Here is a 21,373-nt window from a genome sequence, read left to right as displayed (position 1 = left end):
CAGCCGATGCACCTGAAGTGCTGTCGCTTCATTCATATTTCATCTGCTTCAAATTTAATAGCGCAGCACTTTTTAGCCTGATGTATTTATTAAGCACTCGGAGCAGAAGAGAAATTCAGTTTCAGGGGATGGGAGGTGGTGTGTGTGTGTGTGTGTGTGTGTGTGTGTGTGTGTGTGTGTGTGTGTGTGTGTGTGTGTGTGTGTGTGTGTGTGTGCACGTGTGTGTGTGTGTGGGGGGGGGGGGTGGATGGAAGGTAAAAAAAAATAAAAATAAAAAAATAAGTTTATGGAGTAAGCACAATGGCAAAGCGGTTTGTAAGCGTGAGCCAGAGTATTAAGCTAGGCTAGGCTATTCTCACCTCGCTATGCTCTTCCCCTTCAAACCCGCTGTAGATCTAAAGTGTTCTTTTAACATAGTTCTTTGTCATAAATCAGGCAGGCATGGAACCATTTACTCAAAGGATAAATAATTAGATTGCAAGCTTTGGGGCTTGCCACTGCTCCCGGCCGCAAGCTGCCACTTCTCTCTCTCTCTGGCAGCGTTGTCGACATCTCTGCATCTTCTCGTACTGCTGAGGGAATGGGAGAACACTGTTTTGACAATTTGCTGTTTTCGCAAACCATATCCGTGCTGATGCTGGAGGTGTACACACACAGGCTAGTCCAGGATTTGCTCAGAGTTCTCAGTGTTAGCATGAGGATGGCAGGAAGTGCACAATCTGACAACAGGAATACAGCAAACTTGGCCATGGGGGTGTTTTTATTTTGTAAAGTATATATATATATATATATACATAATAGGGCTGTCAGTCAGTTAAAATATTTAATCACGATTAATCACATGATTATCATGAGTTAACTCATGATTAATGCCAACATAATCGCAATTTTTTTCTGTTCTAAATGTACCTAGAATTAATATTATTCCAGTTTTTAACACTCTAATCAACATGGGTATGGACAAATATGGATGCTTTATGCAAATGTATGTTTTTTATTAGTAAAACTTTACTCAACATAGTAAAATGTTTTAAAGTAATTTTGGTGTTTTAAATAATCAGGACACTAAATGAAAGTTTGCTATGTTTCCACACAGACAGTTTTAATTGCCACTCTAAGCCATGGTAGGTAAAAAAACCCACAAAAAACTGCATCTGACTGTTGGAGAAAACAGTGACATTGGAGACTCCTTTGAAAAAACCATACATTAACATCTCCTTGAAAAAATCTTTACATTTATAATTACACACCATTGTAAATCTGTTTATGCAGAGTGTCTGCCAAAACAGGTCTCTGTTCATTAGCTGCCACAATGCAATAGAAATAAGAAAAGGGTATTAAGCATTAATATGAATCTGTCGCTTGGCCACTCCTAACTCCTTAAACACTAAATAAACAAAAGTTTTGGGACATTTGACTTTTTCAGCCTTAAGTGATTCTTACCACAAAGTTAGAAATACACAATTGTATAAGATGCTTTAGGAAATGACAGCATTTAATTTTTTCTTCACTTGAACTAGGAGACCCAAACCTGTTCCAGGATGACAATGCCCCTGTGCATGAAGCCAGCTCAATGAAGATATATTTTGCATGGGTTGAAGTGGAAAATCATTAGTGGTCTGCTATAGTGCTCTGACACCAGCTCTAACATATTTGGAATAAATGTATCTCACCTTAAATCAATTCTTGACTTTACTAACACCATTGTGGCTGAATTAGGTAGAGGTCGTTATAACATGAATAAGCTCAAATCTCCACAAGCACAATACAAAATCTAGTTTAACATTTAACAATTATAACAGAAACTGGAGACTAAATGTTACATTTAGATATTATAAAATGTTAAAATGTTTACAACCACACAGCAGTAACTTCCACTTGAATATGAGTGAGTCCTGAAAATCCTACTTGGTTTTTGTGTTTTTCCCCTAGTTGATGGAACACTGGGGCACTGAGAAAAATGGAGATCATAGGACAACTACTTGCAAAAAAAAAATGCCAAAACCAAATTAAACAGTTCATATATATTAATATTGTATGGACTGCTACACTATTTTGCAATTGAAATAGCAACATTTTTAAAAGAAAATTTTTCATGCCACTAGTTACAGTGATAACATCTTTCGAAATAGCTTCTTTGCAGATCATATAGATGTTAGAATCCAACCTCAGACATCAATAAATTGACCATTTATACAAAATGTAGTAGTTGCATCTGCATGTTAACCTTTTTAACCTCTTTAAAAAACGCAGACAAGTTTGCTGCAGGTGAACAATTCCTGGTTGCCACAGCGGATCATCCGTCTCCATAACACTCTGTCCTCTACATCTGCCTCTTTCCAACCAAACACCTGGATGTCTTCCCTCACCTCATCCATAAACCTCCTTTTTGGCCTTCCTCTTTTCCTCCTGCCTGGAGGCTCCATGCTCCTAACGAGACCTCAATCGCCTCTCACACATTGTCTCCAAAACATCCTACCTGCATGGTCCCTCTAATTAACTTATTTATAATCCTGTCCATCCTCGTCACTCCCAATGAAAATCACAGCATTTTCAACTACGGCACCTCCGGCTCTGCCTTCTGTCTCTTCAACAATGTGACCACTTACAACTACCCATATCAAAAGAAAGCATTTGAGAGCAAGATCAATTATAATCTAAATAAATAAAAGTTAATATTTCAAAGGCAAAACAACAATCCTGATTGTTCCCAAGATTTATAAAAACTATTAAAAAATCACAAAGATGACTGAATATGTTCAAATTTTTCAAATAGATTATGTCTGCCTTCTCTCCTTTCTCCTACATTAAGCATCTTGCAATGCAAACAACAAAAACTCCAATATGTTTTCCTCACAAGGTACTGATGCCAACTCGGCGTAAATGTAAACTCCTTCTTTCTGATCCTAATCCACGTGCTTAGCTTGCAACCGTATATATCACGTCACGTTGGTGGCGTGTATCATTGTTATTTGAAAGCATAGCGTGCACATATGATGCACAAATTCCTGCCTGAGGATCAAAATATTGTGCTTGAGCCCATAGAGCTATACTCATCCTATTTTTGACAGCTATCCAGTGAAAAGTGAAGATTGCTGAGGGATTACTTAGGGAAAGACTCCCCATAAAAAAAGCAGGCACACATACACACACATAGTAACAGTTCTCTCCCTTTAGCTACATCTCTGTTCAGATGTGTCCACACGCTGATGGAGTAATTCTCCATCCCCCCTGCCTCTAGCTCTCTTTCTCTTTATCCTTCGCACTTTCACTGCCAGCTAGTCATCTGGTAATGAGTTATGGCTAAGGGTCTGTGTGAGAGAGCAAGAGAGGAAAAGTGTGCGTGTGTGTGTGTGTGTGTGTGTGTGTGTGTGTGTGTGTGTGTGTGTGTGTGTGTGTGTGTGTGTGTGTGTAGACCCGAGAACAACATTTCTGTATTTTCTTTGACTTTGGCAGTGGTTCTTAAATTGCTCAATAAATTGTGGCTGTCCAGTAGTATCTGAAAAAAAAATTAAAAACCATTGTTCAAGATTCAATGTTCAAGGTCATTGTTGCGCATGAAATTTAGGTAAATGTATGCATTTCCAGTCGCAAGTTAGACTCAGGCCAGAGTTCGAGTCATTTTTAAAGTATTTAAACACAAAAGTTATACCCCCTATATTTCCAGATTTCTCTTTAATATTTGTTGTGCAGTGATTTTCTTTTAATAGCACAAGCATAAGCCTTTAAACCTAAAACCTTCCCTAAAAAATGGGGAAAAAAAACGCAGGCTGACGTTATGTTTTGTCAAATGCAATAACATAAATTGGAGACAAATAAATAGACTTAAAAAAAAAATTCTAATGTATAACTGTGTGTATAAGAAGAACTGGGATCCACACCTAATTAATAACTTAAAACTAAATAAATACATTTGTTTTTTTTTAACAATAACACAATAAAAATAATTACAGAAATAAAAATTACACAACAGCACTTATGCCAGCACATTCTATTACCATTTTATTCCTTATTCCACCTTGAAGATGTAGTCGTGCGAATGTGTGGTTAAATAATACTATATATATATATATATATATATATATATATATATATATATATATATATATATATATATATATATATATATATATATATATTGTGTGAGCAGCTTAATTGTGCAATAAGACATTTAAGATAATGAATTATATCATAATGTATACTTGTGATGTAGCTTTTCATATACTATTTGAAAATAAAGTATTGGGACACCGGACTAAATATAGTTATTTTTCTAAACTGTTACCACACACAATTGTCTAGGGCGTCTTTGAATGTAGTAACATTAAATTTCCCCTTGAACTAGGAGGCCCAACCCACTCCAGCATGACAATGCCTGTGTGACAATGCATGGTTTAGAGTGGAAGATCTTGATTGACCTGCTATAGAGCTCTTATGTAGCTGTACTACAAGATTATGTGGTATGACGTTAGGGTGCCATGGCTGATGGGAACCGTAGTCAATGGAAATAGTCCTGACAATCATTTACTGTAAGCAAAAACTAAGCACTTGCCACTTATCTAATACTTCATTACAAACAAAATTTAGACATATTAGGATATTGTTATCGTAGTGGCATATTCACAGTTCACAGTGTAACACACAGGATGGAACAGTCTCAGTGTTAATAGATGAATTGAATTTATGGGAAAGGATTTAAGTTACAGATCAATTTGCATTCAAATGGTTTAAAGACATCCTAATAGCATTCAGAGAAAATATAGCATCTGCCAACTTGTGTGTGTGTGTGTGTGTGTGTGTGTGTGTGTGTGTGTGTGTGTGTGTGTGTGTGTGTGTGTGTGTGTGTGTGTTTGTGTAGTGCAGGCCATGTAGTTAAAATAAGAAGTAATGGCCCTGTACACAAAACACTTAAAGCCCACAACAGAGTTACTGTGGTTGTTACATTGGTAGAGACCCCCTACACACACACACACACTCTCATGCACAATTCTTAATCAATTTGCATTCATAGAGACACCTTGGTTATAAAACCAGGCTTACACCTTTGTGCGACGTGATCCGGCAGAACGCAGTGTTTGAAAATAGGCGGATAACAACGCATCCACTGTAACAGACGGCAGCTGATATAATAGAGGGAACCTGAGAAACTCAATTCGCACAGTACGAATATACACAGATATAGATACAGAAGCTGTGCATCATCAGGTTGATGCAGAAAAAAAAGTGCCACCGCTGTTCACCACTGCTGGACTCAGCTTCAGCACCTATGAGCACAGTACAACTGCAATATCGGATATTTCATATTTACATAATTCCATCAACCTTATCCTATCTCTTCGTCTTTTTTTTCCTCTCTCTGGCTTTCTCTCTCTCTCTCTCTCTCTCTCTCTCTCTCTCTCTCTCTCTCTCTCTCTCTCTCTCTCTCTCTCTATCCATCCACAGACACCTGTGAGAAATTTGGGCTAGAATTTTCACTGCTGGTGGCCAGGATTAGAGTTGTTTTTTTTCTTACACGCTTTGTCAATTAATCTCTTCAGCAGCAGTGGAAATCATGCAGCGATACACAGATTCTTTTATTAAAGTGAAAGCTGAGCAAAATATTCCCTGTGTTTGCATGTGTTCGTGTGTGTGTGTGTGTGTGTGTGTGTGTGTGTGTGTGTGTGTGTGTGTGTGTGTGTGTGTGTGTGTGTGTGTGTGTTTATGTTTGTGCATGTGTGGCACATACATGGGTCTTCTAAATAATTGGTGTAAACATAGCCGTGTGACATTTGTATAATTTTCAACAAATACAAATATCTACTTAGTCAGCTTTTCCTTTAAACCTGTTCATCAACTAAAAAGTTGGCATTATTTAAACACTTGAACAATTGAGTATAAATAGTGAATTAACAGCATGCTAAATATAACCTGCTCCTTTTTCATGGCCCAAATATGGAACAAGTTCTATTATATACTATAACCTGCCAAATAGTGGTTGTTGGAAACCATATTTGAAGCCAAATTACTACATTTTAAAGGTTCCATAAATATAATAAATTACAACTAAAAATATCCATGCAACAATATAATAAATACAATATACTTTAATGCCAAAGAAAATGTATAATCTTCAGCTTGAGTCAAAACTTTCTATGCTCTGAGTTTTTCTCCAGGGTAAAACCTCAGTAGATCCTTTTTCACTTAAGAAATATCTGGCAACCTCAATGGACTGAACTGCAATAATCTAAACTGATGTGGATAATACTAAGGGGGCATCAGGAAATCCTGACCACAGTGCTGATGTATCTTTAGCACCTTAACATGTCCTCTGAATGATATGCAATCTAAGTCTATTTACAAAAACAATTGCAGAATGCTGTAAGTTTTCAATGGCCTTGAGGTGGCCACAGTTTTTTTGCTTAGTTAGGTCAACTTTTTAGGGCCTACATGATCCCTCTGTGTTCAAGAAGAAGCAGATTGTGTATACAAGTAAGAATGAGATGGAGAGCGGGTATAAAAACCCATTACTAGCTACAGGTATCTTATTTAACAGAGTGAACAGTAGCTATCTATCTTTATCAAAACTTGTTCAAACTATTTATTTAATTTTAATCTTTTCAAAAGAACTTACCTCAGTTTCAATATTTAATCTGTAGCTATGACAACTAAATTCCCTGGAAAGATGTTTTATATGGAAAATAGATATTACCTTTACTGAAATAACAGTAGCAATTTTCAAAATATCCTTGCATGTAGCTAAAAAGCTAAACAGGAACTTTGAAATACTAAAAATTTAAAATAGGGAAGAATTTGTATGTTTGATGAGTCTTTTGAATGTTATCTCTCAAGCAAACCAAAATCCCTTTAATGTAAATAAATGGATCGTGGTAGCAATTTAGCTAGTGTCACCAGCCTCTATATTCTTAATTAATTTCAGCATCAAATTGTAAAACCAAAAGCTATGTTTTTTGCATATCTAAAAATGTGTGATTAGTTCTTGAACTTTAAACCGGCCATATTTAAATTTGTCAATCTTGGCAGCATGTACAAGGATTTGTATTTGTTGCATATTGAGAGAATCAGAATAACCCATAGTATTCTAATCAAACTGGGGCCAAATGGAGGTTGAACATGTCACTTAGTGCAGACACGTGGCATTGAATTCTTAAGTCATGTTCAGCAGTGGCTTTCAAACAGACGCCTTTAAAGATATTTCTGAATTCCTAAAATGTTCTTTGCACATAAGAACTTTGGGCACTTTACACTTCAAGCAAATAGAACCCCAGAACCCTCAGTGCCCTTCTTTATATTTCAGAAGCTCTTAACCTTTTGCCTTTGGTGGCCCATCCAAAGCTGTCCTTCTTTTGCTCTCTTGCTCACTCTCTTCCTTTTTCTAGTCTTTGCTCCGCTGTTTCTTCTTCTTCTGTGCCGCAGATCATGAAAGGAAATATGCTGTCATGGGGGTGTGGCCAGGCTCCCTTGACGCAACTAGAGAAGTGGCTAGTGTATAGATCAAGCATGGCTCCCTGACGCTTCTCTTGGGGAGCAAAACAAAAAGCCCTCCTAAACAGTCACTCCTCAACATAAACACTTTCCCAGCCATTAGACGCTTTCTCTCTCTCACACATACACCATACACACACAGAGTCATCTTTGTCTTGTGCATCATCAAGGGCCGTCTTTTATTTTCCTTCATCTTCTTGTGCTCCTCTTCCCATTCTTGGCCAGCTGCAAAAGATTGTTTTCATTCCTTTGTCTCTTTGAATTACAGATGCAGGAGTGCGGCACTGGGAGCCCAGAGGAGGAAAGGATAGAGAGGAAGAAAGTGAGAGATGGAGCGCTTTGGCAGAGAGGGGCTGGAGTCACAAGGCCTTGCTCCCTTGTTTCCTTCTGTGCCCCCAAAGGAGCCGAACCGAGCCTTGTAACCCCGGTGAGTTCCTCGCCTGGGGGCCAGCTCTTCTACCAACTGTGCCCGCCGACCCTGGCCCCAGAAACCTTCGTTCCTGTAGGCGGAATGAACTTTCCCTCTTAATGCCGGGAGTATTGCTCATTCGGTCAACATGCTTTGGACAAGTGCCTCACTCACATCGATTTCTGCTCATCTGAGACCTAACACTCGGTGAAGAGCGCTAGGCCTGTTGAGACCTGCCAAAATGGAGATGCCATGTTTTGGTAAGCCATCCTAAGATCTGTGGAGTGGCCTTCGTATGAAATTATCTTTTAGTGTTTACAATAGAGATGCATTGTTTTTTATTTCTTGTTTAATAAACCTATTTAAATAAACAAAAATGTAGGTGTCATTTTGGACATAAGAATATCCGGGTGAAATAAAGTTTGCCAATCACCTGAAAGGCTTTTTTGTTTTTTTGCATTGATTATTTTTAAAATAGCAAATAACCAATAATGACAAAATGAATTTTTAGGAGTTGTTGATATGAATTACAATATTAAAAATGCAGGGTGTCAATGTAACATCCATCACTTATATACGTTATATAAATATGTTATATCCTAGAGCTTTTATGTGTATTTATACTGTAAGTATATTGCTAGGTAAATATGTTATTGGTGGTATTGCTGTATAATACAATAATTACCTATATTTAAATAAGTAAATGCAGTTATTACATGTAAAATCTGGTACAGGTTGAATATTGTATTTTCTCATTGTATTATAACAGTTGAATTTCACAATATCAAATTAGTCAGAATATGTAAGTAGTTCTGAAAGCAAATCATAAAATTTGAAGGCAGATCACATGTTTATATATTTAGTATGCAGGTTTTAATACATTGAAGATGTGTCTATGGTGTTATCTCATTACAGGGATTTGTATGGTGGACCTTCAGATAAATTGGGCCAAATATTTAGCAGATAAAAAAGAGACTAAAGTTAATAAACACTTTAACAAAATCAACTTTAACTTTTCTACTTTTTTATATTTGTATAACTTTTATAATTTAGTAACTGAGATTTAAGGCATGGTATTCCATTTTGTGTATTTTTCATCTTGTGAATAAAAATGTATAGGTAGAGGTCTGTGTCTCTTTGTGTTTTTCTATATTTTTTGACAAACTACACTTTTTTTTTTTTTACCTTGCAGGATAAATAATAAGAGGAGTGGATAGTAGATAATAATTTTCTCTATGGACTTCAAATATGACTGACAAGCTGACAAGAAGCTGGCAAATATAAGTTATCAATAAAAAGGAATTATTTGCTAATTTATATACTTTTTTTAAATCAGGACATGATAAAAGTAACTCCGCTTATGTGTCATACATCATTATTGTTATTTCTTATTTCCTTTAAGAAATTTGTTATACCAGCTTACTGCATAATGTGTTATTTCTTATATGTGAATGGCAAATATTAGCAATGCAAAGATTTACCAAAAATGTTACATTTACTTACAATCTTCTTGTCTTGGTATTAAGTACTATTCCATTCATGGCCTTTTCACATTAGGTAATAGTTACATAAATTGTAAATTGTGCACCATGTATTAACTATTCATTAATTTGTTGTTTGTAATTTTCAAAATTTTGACTATTCAAAATTTGTTAGAATTAATTTAGATGATTTGCCATAAAGTAACTTTTGGTGGCTGCTGAGCATAACTGCAATACTGTCTTTCCCGACCACTGCACCGCCTTCATTGAAAATATTGCAAAGTGAACACTGTTGCAGTTCCAATTTTGACCATTAGGTGCAATAATAAATTCCGAAGCACAGTTGTGCAGTGAGCATGCAACATCTGGAAAAATGAGCAAGGTTTCTATCTGTTACATTTTTTACATCATTCACTCAAAAGAAATCATTACTATTCTGGTACAGTCATAGTGACTGAGGACTTTATAAAAATTGTTTGAACAACTGTTGAATGGCGGAAATTTATTGCAGGGATCTGTCTTACTTCGTGGTTTAAAAAGTCGGTATTTTGTAATAAAGTGTTACATGAAATCTCAGTTATGATATGTGACAAGTCAAAGTGAAAAAAGGGAACATAAAGTCACCTTGAAGATGTAGTCGTGCGAATGTGTGGTTAAATAATACTATATATATATATATATATGTTTATATATGTTTATATATCCCTTTCAATTCATACACTGTTAAAAGAAAAAAAAAAAAAAAAAATATATATATATATATATATATATATATATATATATATATATATATATATATATATATATATATATATATATATATATATATATATATATATACTTGATTTAAGTAATTAAGCCATATAATCAGGTTCTACAAATTCAGCAAAAAATTGCTTGGTTGATGTGCATGTATTCCAAGTAACTCACCACATGTACTATACATGCTCATAAAACAGCTACAATTCGAAAGTAAAGCACTGGAGCTGTCTGCATGGCAGTATGACATTTTAGGGAGAAACCATGTCATGGTTGCTATAAAAATATTTAGCCAAAGCCTGGTGCAGGTCATCTTGAACTGCTACTAATTTCACTAATTTGCAGCATGCAGTAAAATTTCAGAGTTTACAATGCTCTTTTAGGGACCTGGAGGATAGATGGATGAAGAGAGGGGGGAGGGGGGGACCAAACTGCACGGCACCACACCACTCTTCTGTACCTCTATCAGAGCTGCAGAAAGCAGGATGCAAGGATTAATGAAATCTCTCCCCCCCACCCCCCTTTATTTTCATTCCTCCCTCTCCCTCTCTCTCCATCTTTCTCTCTTTCTTCTCTCTCTCTCTCTCTCTCTCTCTCTCTCTCTCTCTCTCTCTCTCTCTCTCTCTCTCTCTCTCTCTCTCGGTGCCCTGCCGGCTGCTCGCTGCTGGCTGCACTGCTGAGGCTGAGGCGCTGGGAGAATTCTAAATGCTTCGAATAAATTGTTTGTGTTCGGAGACTTAAAATTCAGGGGGAAGCAGGGCGGGGGCGATTGGCGCAGGGGGCTGTGGGTGGTGGTGGTGTTGTGGTGGTGGTGGTGGGGGTTTATTGTTGAGTGAAATAGTGGTGGTGATGGTGGGGCGAGCAAAAGGCTAAGAGACTGAAGAAAATTGAAAGACTGCCAGAGATGCAGGGATGCAAAATAGCAACACAACCTGGGAGAGTGCCTGTACCTTTCATCTGCTGTAGGGGGATGGGGAATGTGTGTGTGTGTGTGTGTGTGTGTGTGTGTGTGTGTGTGTGTGTGTGTGTGTGTGTGTGTGTGTGTGTGTGTGTGTGTGTCTGCCAGTGCAGACAAAAAAAGGGTTGGGATGGTGGGAAGCCTGAAGAGATGTAAGAAGAGGTGTGGTTATTAATTTCCAGCCCGCACCAGCAACCAACTGCCTTAATGAAAATGGCCACAAGCGAAGACAAATGGCTCGTAAAGAGCCACCATTTAGATGCAGTCGGGGTCTCAACCTCGAAAGTGACTAATATCAGCCTTACTTCTTTTTTTTTAAGCTCACTTGTACCAGTGAATGTTTTCTCCCATCTCCCTTTCCCCCCTTCATCTTCTTATTCGGCTGTGACGTCCCAATGAATTGTGCCGAGGTCGGAGTTCAAGGCTTGTGAAGAATTATCTTGATTTATGCTTGTGTTGGCTTAGTATTGTAGCAAGCGTTCCGATGGCCGCCGGGCTTCTCCTGGGCCTTTACGGTTCCCCTGCGACGCAGCTGGAAAAATGGGCTCACGCCACTCACGACATTTTTCTTGCCTCGCTCGGCCGAAGGTGTATGATATATCGCTAAAGTGCCTAATAAGTTTCTGAAAAACGTGTTTTTAAAACAAATTGGTTTGGATGTTTTATGAGGCCCACACGCTGGAGCAGGCGAGCAAGAGGGAAGCCGAGAGAAATAGATAAATAGAGAGAAAGAGCGAGGGGCTGAAAAATGAGGTGGGGAGGGGTAAGTCGGAGCAAGGGATTTTCTTCTTAGCTGATCGGAGTTTGACAGCAAAGCACACAACAGGCACATTGTAAAGCTACACAATGGCAGCAACTTTTAAGGCTGAACATTTTTCACCTTTATTGAGCTCTGTTGAGCTGTATTGATTGACGGGCACGATCTACGCATTTCTGCAGAAAATATAAAAACAGACATCTATTTTAACTGTATACCTATCCCTAGAGATCAACCTTACTCTTTATAAGTATACAGCAATAGATTATTGGCCATGCAGTGACATTAAAAAAGAAAAACTATTTTCTATTTGTGTGCCTATTTTTGTGTGTGCTCATGTTACACTGGATATTACATTTATGTGAAATTTTATGTAGGTTAAATGTTACCATGTGTTCACACTAGGAAAGAACATGATGACTGTCTTGCTTGGGGTGTAGCAACCAATAAAGTGCAGGTACAGTTCAGCATTTTTTTTAATTGAAGAACAGTTTATTTAATAATAGCTAAATCACCCTTCTATGGTTTCCAGATTATTCTTGCGTAGACGTGCATGAGACAATAATGTCTAGACCACCCTTAACACCTTTAGCACTAACTTTAAGATAGATGGAAAAAAAATGCTAGAGAGGACAAAAAGAATAGAAAATGCAGACTATGGAATGTAATAGTATCTTTTCTTTGCTGTCGAATATAATAATGTAAACTTATATTAAATTAAGCCAATTAAAAGCTGAAAAAAGGATGATATATAAATGAGAAGATAACAAACACTGGATTCTGAAGTCTATTTCATTGGCTCTGTACTTAAACTCTGAATCTGATTTAATCTAATCTAATCTAATAAATACAGTATATGGGAATACTGTAGAATTGGTTGTTTGATTTGCATTATCCACATGATGTGGATAAATAAATAAATAAATAATAAATTGGTGCGAAAGCAAACTAACCGTTCTAGTTAGCTCACAAAGAACCAGCAAACTCTTGTACTATCTTTTTTCCTGTTTTGCATTATCTCTACAGCTAGTTATGGGAAACTATTTATGATGGAGGGAAAAAATTATGGTTTCATTTTCCACACATGTTTCAGGTAGGAACTAAAAGTTGTGCATTCATTGTGCATGGGTAACTGAAGAAACCTTGGACTACATGTCTCATGAAATCCTAAAGAATCAATTAATAAATCTGATCTTTTGCATTTAGCATTACACAATGTTTACATCGAATTGAGTAAATTCACTTTGTTGTTCGAAACTGTCAGTGAAATTGTTGAAATATTTTTTTTGATGTGTTCTGAATATTAAAATACTTAAATACTATCAAACAATTGTAGCTTCAACTTCATGTCCAACATTTATGTAAAACGGTAGGCGAGTACATTTTTCATGAGATCAGCTTTCCCTCTGTACATTTTCATGCTCCACTGACTTGCTTAATCATCCTTCACCATCAAAATACATGATCTGTAATAAAGGCCAGCATTAGTGTCTGTATTTTAGAGACCAGGAGTGTCTTGTTCATGCACTGGGGTCCTATACTTTTACATAAATATGGATTGGATTGTGCAAAAAAACATCATGAAGATGTGAAGTAGAGTGGAATAAGCCATGAGCTATATTCCTATAGCATATGTCACTGGTGCATCACATGACCAGAGGGTGTATATTATTGATTTGTACGTATAGTGCTTCCAGTTGCTCCAGGATCACACATCATTGCTTTTTCACCTGATACACCATTCTATAGGTCTGTTTTTTATCATATCAAAAGATATTCAAATGTCAAAAAGGGGTATATTCAATCATTTTCAATTAACAACAAAGATTAACACTATGATATGGCACTAAAGGAATTACGCACTGACACAGAAAAGTGTTTAAAATTATTTTATATTTAAGACTTTTAACAGTGTTTCTAATCAAGCTTTCCACACATTGCAAGTTTTTCTCATCCTGCTTCATGAGGGAGCTTTCACCCAGGAGGTTTTTCTTCAAATTTTCCAAATATACCCTTTCTTTGCAGTGCGAACAGATTTTTAGATATTATCCACTCTATAATCGCCCAATGTTTACTGTATATACAGAAAATTAAAGAATTCTGCAGATACACTGTCTGCACTTTGCAACTAAATGTGGGTGACTGTTGACTCTTTTGTTAAGGGGTGTTACCTGTAATGGTAATTAACTGTAGACCTAGATATTTTTCCTCAGCCCTGAACATTTTCCATTTGGGTTGGTTTTTCTGTATCTTCAGTGAATGGTTGTCCAATCAGACAGAGTTTACAGAGAAATATGTTCATATTTTTTTTTATCTTTTTGCCAACAGGTCACAATTGCACCAAACGCTTACTTATAAAATCAGTAAGCATAAGGGACAAAATGATATATGTTAATGTTTCACTGGAAAAGCACTTCAAACTGAAACACAAACATCCTCTTATGTTGAGTCAGGAAAACAAGATGTCCCATACGGAAATCTGATATATAACAATGTATACATTCACAGATATAGAAATATGTCAGATACTTGTACATATATAGCAAATATATTTCAAAATATTACAAAAAATGACAGGTATTATACAATTAACAATTGCTTCTGGGGTCAAAAAAGCAAGTAATTAATGTAAAGCAGGGATCAACAAGGAATCAAATCTAACATCAGAATCAGAATTAGAAAGAGCTTTATTTCCAAGTATGGTTGCATTTACAAAGAATTTGTTTTGGTGACAAAAGCTTCCAGTTGCACTTATGTTTTTTAAGTAAAATGGAAATAAAAAAGCAAAAACATTAAACAAAGTAGGTAGTCACAAGTCACAAAATATATCTAGCAAAGTAAAATGATCATCTAGATGACAAATCATACACACGTAATTTGCTTAACTATGATGCATAAAGGCGAGCGTATATCTTACAAAGACTCAAGTTAGAAATATTTGCTAACAGGTTTGTTTTGAAGAGAAATCCTATAAACGTTTACAGTTAGAGAACATTCATGTGTTGTTTGATCGTAGCATATTAGCAAAGACAAAATGTACCTTAAAATGACAAAGCTTTTTAAAAAAACATAAACACATCATCTGTAAAACATGATGCAGGTAGTGAGTTGACAGTACATCTTATAATGATCAAAATTACTCTTACATTTTTTTTTTTTTTTTTTTTCAGTAGAAGGCAGGAAATGTTGAATTCGCCCCTTAATTGGAGTCATGGCAAAACTACCAAATTTAATAAATTAAGACCTATTAAATCATAAAAATAGTCGATGTTAAAGTGTAAATAATTTTGAAGTATTTCTCTGACCTGCCACCATTAGAGTTTGTTTTGTTTATTTGGGGTTTTTTTGTGACTAAGGCGCATGCACAAAAGCTACATTTGCACCAAATCTGGTATAGTGAACGTAATTTGATCAGGTTTATGTCGGATACATTGCATTCAAGTTATAAAAGAGTAATTTGGAACAATAATAGTTATTTTATAGCATTTCACATGTATCTTATTTGAATTGTTTGCTTCCATTCAAAGAAGAGATTGCATTTATGCATTTGGCAAATGTACATCCAAAAGCAGAGATGCACAAGACTGACCTCCTAAATTACTCTCTAGGAGTGTGTGTGTGTGTGTGTGTGTGTGTGTGTGTGTGTGTGTGTGTGTGTGTGTGTGTGTGTGTGTGTGTGTGTTCATATATGGCCATATATCAGATTTCTGTATGGGGTATAATTGTCTATATGAGTTTCAAGTTACTTAAATACTTGTTATTCTTTGGCAAGTGTCCCCAAATCTAGATTTGTATAAATAAAATGTTTTATATTCATTTTTTCCATCATGTAAGCCTAGTGATAATGGTAGTAGGTTTTTGATGTGACTGATTGAGAAATGTTAGTGACTGGATTATTCATGTGCAGATTATTTGGTAAATCCAAACCCTTTGGTCCTTTTTTAATTTGATACTTTTTAAGTGATTAGCCCTTAGATTCAAAACAAAATGCATAAAAACAATCTATTAGTTTTAAGTTTTGTATAGGTGCTTTCTGAACATCCAGTTCCACATGTAGCTTCCATTTGCTGTTATAATAACCTTCACTCATTGATAAGATGTTCCAGTTGATTTTGAAGTTTGCTTGTAGAGATTTGGAGTTATTCTATAAGTTAATAATAATTAAAAAAAAAAATACTACAGCATCTAAAGGCATCCTATACATTTATCTGCATTCTAGTTTTCTGGTTTTAGTTTGGGAAAGAACATAAAGCTGGAAAATTTGGGTGGCCTCATACTTATACAAGACTATACAATGTAGGTCTAAATATGTCCCTGAAAAATTTCAAAAAGAGAAAATATACCCACTTTCCAGGTGTAACTATACATATTAAAAGTACAAAATGGTACGAAATAGTACCACTCTTGCAACAAAATGTATAAATTACCAAGCTTTCCTGAGAGAAAAATGTTAAAGTGTGCAAATTCATAACAATTCCAATTTTTTTTTTTTAAAGGAAAGGTTATTTTTAGGGTTCGAGGCAGGACGAGTGTTTGTTAATTTTTTAAAACACGTAATTACTATAAAACTGTATCAAATCCAACCATTGTTTGAATTCTTAGGAATGTTTTTCCCTCAAACACTGAACAAACCAAACAAGGAAAATGAAATCATGGTGTACACACTACTATAAACACTGTTTGGTTCACACAATGCCAGTGATGCATAATTCTGTCACATTGAGAATTATAATGCAGTAATATTCTTTTTTTCTTTTTTTTTGAAGAAGAAGAAAGCAATCCACAATGATGCAGAAGAAGAAATTTTTCAGTTAGAAAGGGGACATCCTGCAGGCATGGAAGATTAACTAATGCTGCCTGGGAGTGTTTGCCAGGGAGTTGTCAATTCATCATTCATCCAAGGCTTCTATTGCTTGTATCTCAAAGGTTGGGTGTAATTCTGGAATTTGGATTTACACCAAACTTACACAAATTTAATGGCACTAATAGCTGACAAACCAGTAAAGAAATAGGATCTGAAAAACCCTTTAAAACACTCTGAAATGCTTAAAATATAAGATGCTGAAAAATACACATTCATTTTACTAGATTGACTGGACATAAGGAAACATGAAAAAGACTGTCGCTTAGGTGGACCGTGTGTGTGTGTGTGTGTGTGTGTGTGTGTGTGTGTGTGTGTGTGTGTGTGTGTGTGTGTGTGTGTGTAAAACTTTCCCTGGTGGGTGATAAGAATGACAAAAGATAACTGTGAGCTCCCATTATCCAGCTGTGTGAAGATAGCCATATTGCCGCTCACCTTGTGTCCTGATAATTGACCACTTTCAAAAAAGAAAAAACAGTAATTACCGCATTAAGGAATTAGGGTCACTGAAGAGTAAAAAAGAGATGCCATCAGGGCCCACCGTACGAGGGTATTTGGAGTCAATTATTTAAGCATGTATAAAGCATGTTAAGAAATACTAGACAGTTAAATCTTGTAGGTGTGTTGGGTGTGTATATAATGCCAAGCAATGCAAGATTCAACAGACATACATACAACCATATCTAGTATGGTCTATACTTTTACTGTCCGTCACATAAGCATTGATAAAACATAGAGAAATGATGTAAATAAATAATGTAGGTTAGTCCTAGTCCTAGGCTCTTGTTTTATGTAGTTTTGGGTTGTTTTGTTTTGCACCTCAGTCCTTGAAGAGCATTGTTTCATTTCACTATGTACAATCTGTATATGGTTAAAGCCACAATGAAGCCACTTGTCTTAACTTGAATTGTCTTGACTTGACTAGACTTGGCAATTTCTTCATCAAACTTACTAGATCTGGAAATACCAGACAGAAAAATAACTTTGAAAAATCAATGTTATCTAAATTGATTCCTGAAGGATTTTATGAATGCATGTTCTTATATATGCATAAAAGTATTGAATCCCATAACCCAAAAAACATCAAGAAAAAGATGGAAATTGTTCACACTGTTAAGTTTTGTTTGAGGATATATTAATATAATATAATATAATATAATATAATATATTATATACACAAACATGTTTTTTTAGTAGTCTTCAGTATCAGTGCTTAGTAATAATCAGAAGTAGAGCTGTAAATGTTTTTGTTATCTCTGTAATTTGAGTAACTCTTTAAAAAAAATTACAACATTAAATCTTTTTGGAGAAAATGCAGATTTTTCAATTGTTTGAGAAAATGCACATTTGTTTTCAAACTGTTTCTGCCATTTTGGAATGTAAATGCTGCTACATGTACAGGTACAAATTTGCGGGGGTCTTAGAACGTACTCCCTGCGAGTTCTGTGAGACCACTGTATACAGTTTTCTAACTAATTATGAAAAAATTTATTTAAAAACAATGTTTTGATCAAAATGTGAAATATTTAAAACATTTCTCATTTATAGTTTCTTGCCATCAGATTTTTTTTGCTGTGAATTATTTGGTGTTGTAATACTTGTGTGTAAGTGAGTGTAAAAAAACTTATCAACTATCAGTGTATAATCCATTAGTGGCTTTATCGTACAATCTGGCTTTGCACAAAGAAGTTATTATAAATCACTTGATGCTTTTCAAAATCAACAAGAAAGTGACAGTTACTGGGAGTCTGACACATGTCCGATTCTTATAATGCTATGCCACCCAGAACAACCCTGAACAACCCCTCCTTGCCATGTGTTCTACTAGATTGTACAAACTCTGAATATGTTGATCTAGTGTGTTTTATATTAATCATGGGTGCAAATGGCTCCAGACTAAAAAGACCACTAATGAAATTCACTTTTGCTTTCCGGTTAGGAATGGTACATTTGGAAATATTGTGCACTTTAAGGTTTTGATCACATTTGGAATTGTGTGAAAAGTGTGAAATGTGTGAAACAATAAAAATCTGATTTCTCCTTTTCAGCTTTCAGAATTAAATCCAAAAAGGAATAAATGCTTCGTAATAAAGATTTAGTTTTTTTTCAGTGGCACATTAGCAATGAACACAACATACACATACCTATATACTTCTTATATTTTTATGATTCCATTTGTATTTTTCACTGTAAATTCTATTGCAATTTACAAGAATTCCATTATGAAATTGTATTTTCTTTGATTTAACAGCCATTATATTGTATTTTATTATGTAATAAATTCTAGTTAATTCCTTTATTTACATTTTGAACTTTTATCCTTTTTAAAAAATGCAAATTATTTGTTTTTATTTGTTTTGCAGAAGTTCAGCAACATTGCCCATGACAAATGGGTCAAAGTTTACTGTATCATTTATTTATTAGTAAAAAAAATTCAAGAAAGGATAAACTGGCATGGTAAGAGAAGAATAAACAGCATCGGGACATGATGTTATTTAAAATGTGATCAAATAATAGTGACTCATCTTTTCTGTTCGAATTAGTTTCCTGTATCATCGTGTTTAATACTGTTGCGACAAATCTTGTGGACTCTTTGAAGAAGCTGTAATGATTTCCTTACTTTCTGTTCTTTATACACTATATGGAAAACGTTTGTGGACACCTGTTATAATAGCTTCCACTATCCTGGGAAGATGTTCCACTAAATGTTAGATTGTGCTTGTGGAGATTTGTGCTCATTCAGCCACAAGGGCATTAGTAAAGTCAGATACTGATATAGGTTGAGGAGGACTGGGGTGCAGTCAGTGTTCCAGTTCATCCCAAAGATGTTTAATAGGGTCAGAACTCTATAGAATGTCACTCAAGATCTTCCACTCCAGGCTATGTAAACCATATCTTCATGGAGCTGGCTTTGTGCACTGGGGCATTATAATGCTGGAACATGTTTTTGTCTCCTTAGAACCACTGGAAAGGTCAGGAGTCCCAATATTTTTTAATATAGTGCATCTAAGCTTGATTTAAATTTTAATATGATCAATGACAAAGAAAGAGCTCATGTTTACAGTCCTATGATCCATCGAAAGAGAAGCAAGTGGGAGAAGCAGCAAAATATGTTGATTGTTAACTGTATGAAAAAACATCTTTGCATGTTACCTGGGCATGTTTGTTAACCATAAAACACAGTGCTTATTAAACAGCCCTTGTAGGCACATCTCTTTCTCTCTCTCTCTCTCTCTCTCTCTCTCTCTCTCTCTCTCTCTCTCTCTCTCTCTCTCTCTCTCGCTCGCCCTCATTTTAATTCTCTCAGCATGACGTATACGTCTCTGTTTATGTCATACATAAAACAGGTTCATGTGTTGGATTTATCATTGAGTGAAACCTATATCTTCTTTTTATGAACCATATAGGCGTGAGCTGTCAGGGATAACCATGCGCAGATGTGTGTTCTGGCTGGCGTGGTGACAGCGTGACATGAAAATGGATTTGCCCGTGCTGAGAACGCATAGGGGGAAGGGGGGTTAGGGGTTGTTGGAGAATTGGAGAAGGTACGGGTGTCCCTAACAAGACAACCACCCAGCATGCCCTTCCTACTTGGCTTTGCTAACACCCTCCTACTGCACCCAGCGCAGGCAACAAGATGGCCAAGAGGTCGTGCATTTTATTTTTCTTTCTAAAGTGTTCTGACAGGTTTGGGTTCGGCTGTGTGTTTGATAGTGGCTGGCGGGTTTGGAAATACAGTGAGTGGTGAAAAAATATAAGAAGAGAGAAAGAGAGAGAGAGAGAGAGAGAGAGAGAGAGAGAGAGAGAGAGAGAGAGAGAGAGAGAGAGAGAGAGAGAGAGATTGTGGCCTTACTGCTTATGAAGTGTGGTGTGTGTCTGTTGGCACAATGAGAGCCAGTGTGGTTGGTGCTGACTCAGCACCTCTGTATAGATTTTCATTTCATCTTTTCACTCACCACACACACACACACACACACACACACACACACAGACTGCACGTCAGCGTCTCCCTGGCCGTGGTTCGAGCAGCTGAGGGAGCAATTGGCCCCCAACGAAATGAAGTTCCCTCTCTGCAAATCTAATATTTTCCCCCTGAAATTTATGGAGAGCATAAAATTTTCCCTGCCACATAATATCTTCGCCGCAGCGTCTCTAAAGGAATAAGGCCCACGAAGCGAAAGACAAATTGAGTTTTGTGTATGTGGACTCTGACCTGGTGATGAGAGAAGAAAACTGATTCCACTGATCCCAGTTTCTCTGTGCTGAGGAGACTCTTTCATTGCACTTGTTCACTTTGTTCATCGGGGAGCATTTGATGTCGTTTCTCTCGCTGTCTCTCTCACACTCACCGGCTCTTTCTCTTTATGGCTCTTGCTGTGAAAAAGACAAACCACTTAGCTGTAGTGAGGAGCATATACTACCAACAGTCTTGGGAAAAAAAACTAAAAGATTTCTCAATGGGGTGTTCAATAGGGCAAATATACACTATAACACAAAAGTATTGGGACGTCTGAATTTTTCAGCCATACGTAGTTCTTCCTTAAATTGTTACCACAAAGCTGGAGACAGACAATTGTATAGGTTGCGGTAGAATAAAATCTTCACCTCACTTGAACTAAGAAATTGAAACCTGTTTTAGCATGACAATGTCCCTGTGTACAAACCT

Source organism: Silurus aristotelis (genome assembly GCF_946808225.1).
Source record: "Silurus aristotelis genome assembly, chromosome: 2".
NCBI lineage: Eukaryota > Metazoa > Chordata > Actinopteri > Siluriformes > Siluridae > Silurus > Silurus aristotelis.
Note: the sequence above shows the minus strand (reverse complement) of the source record.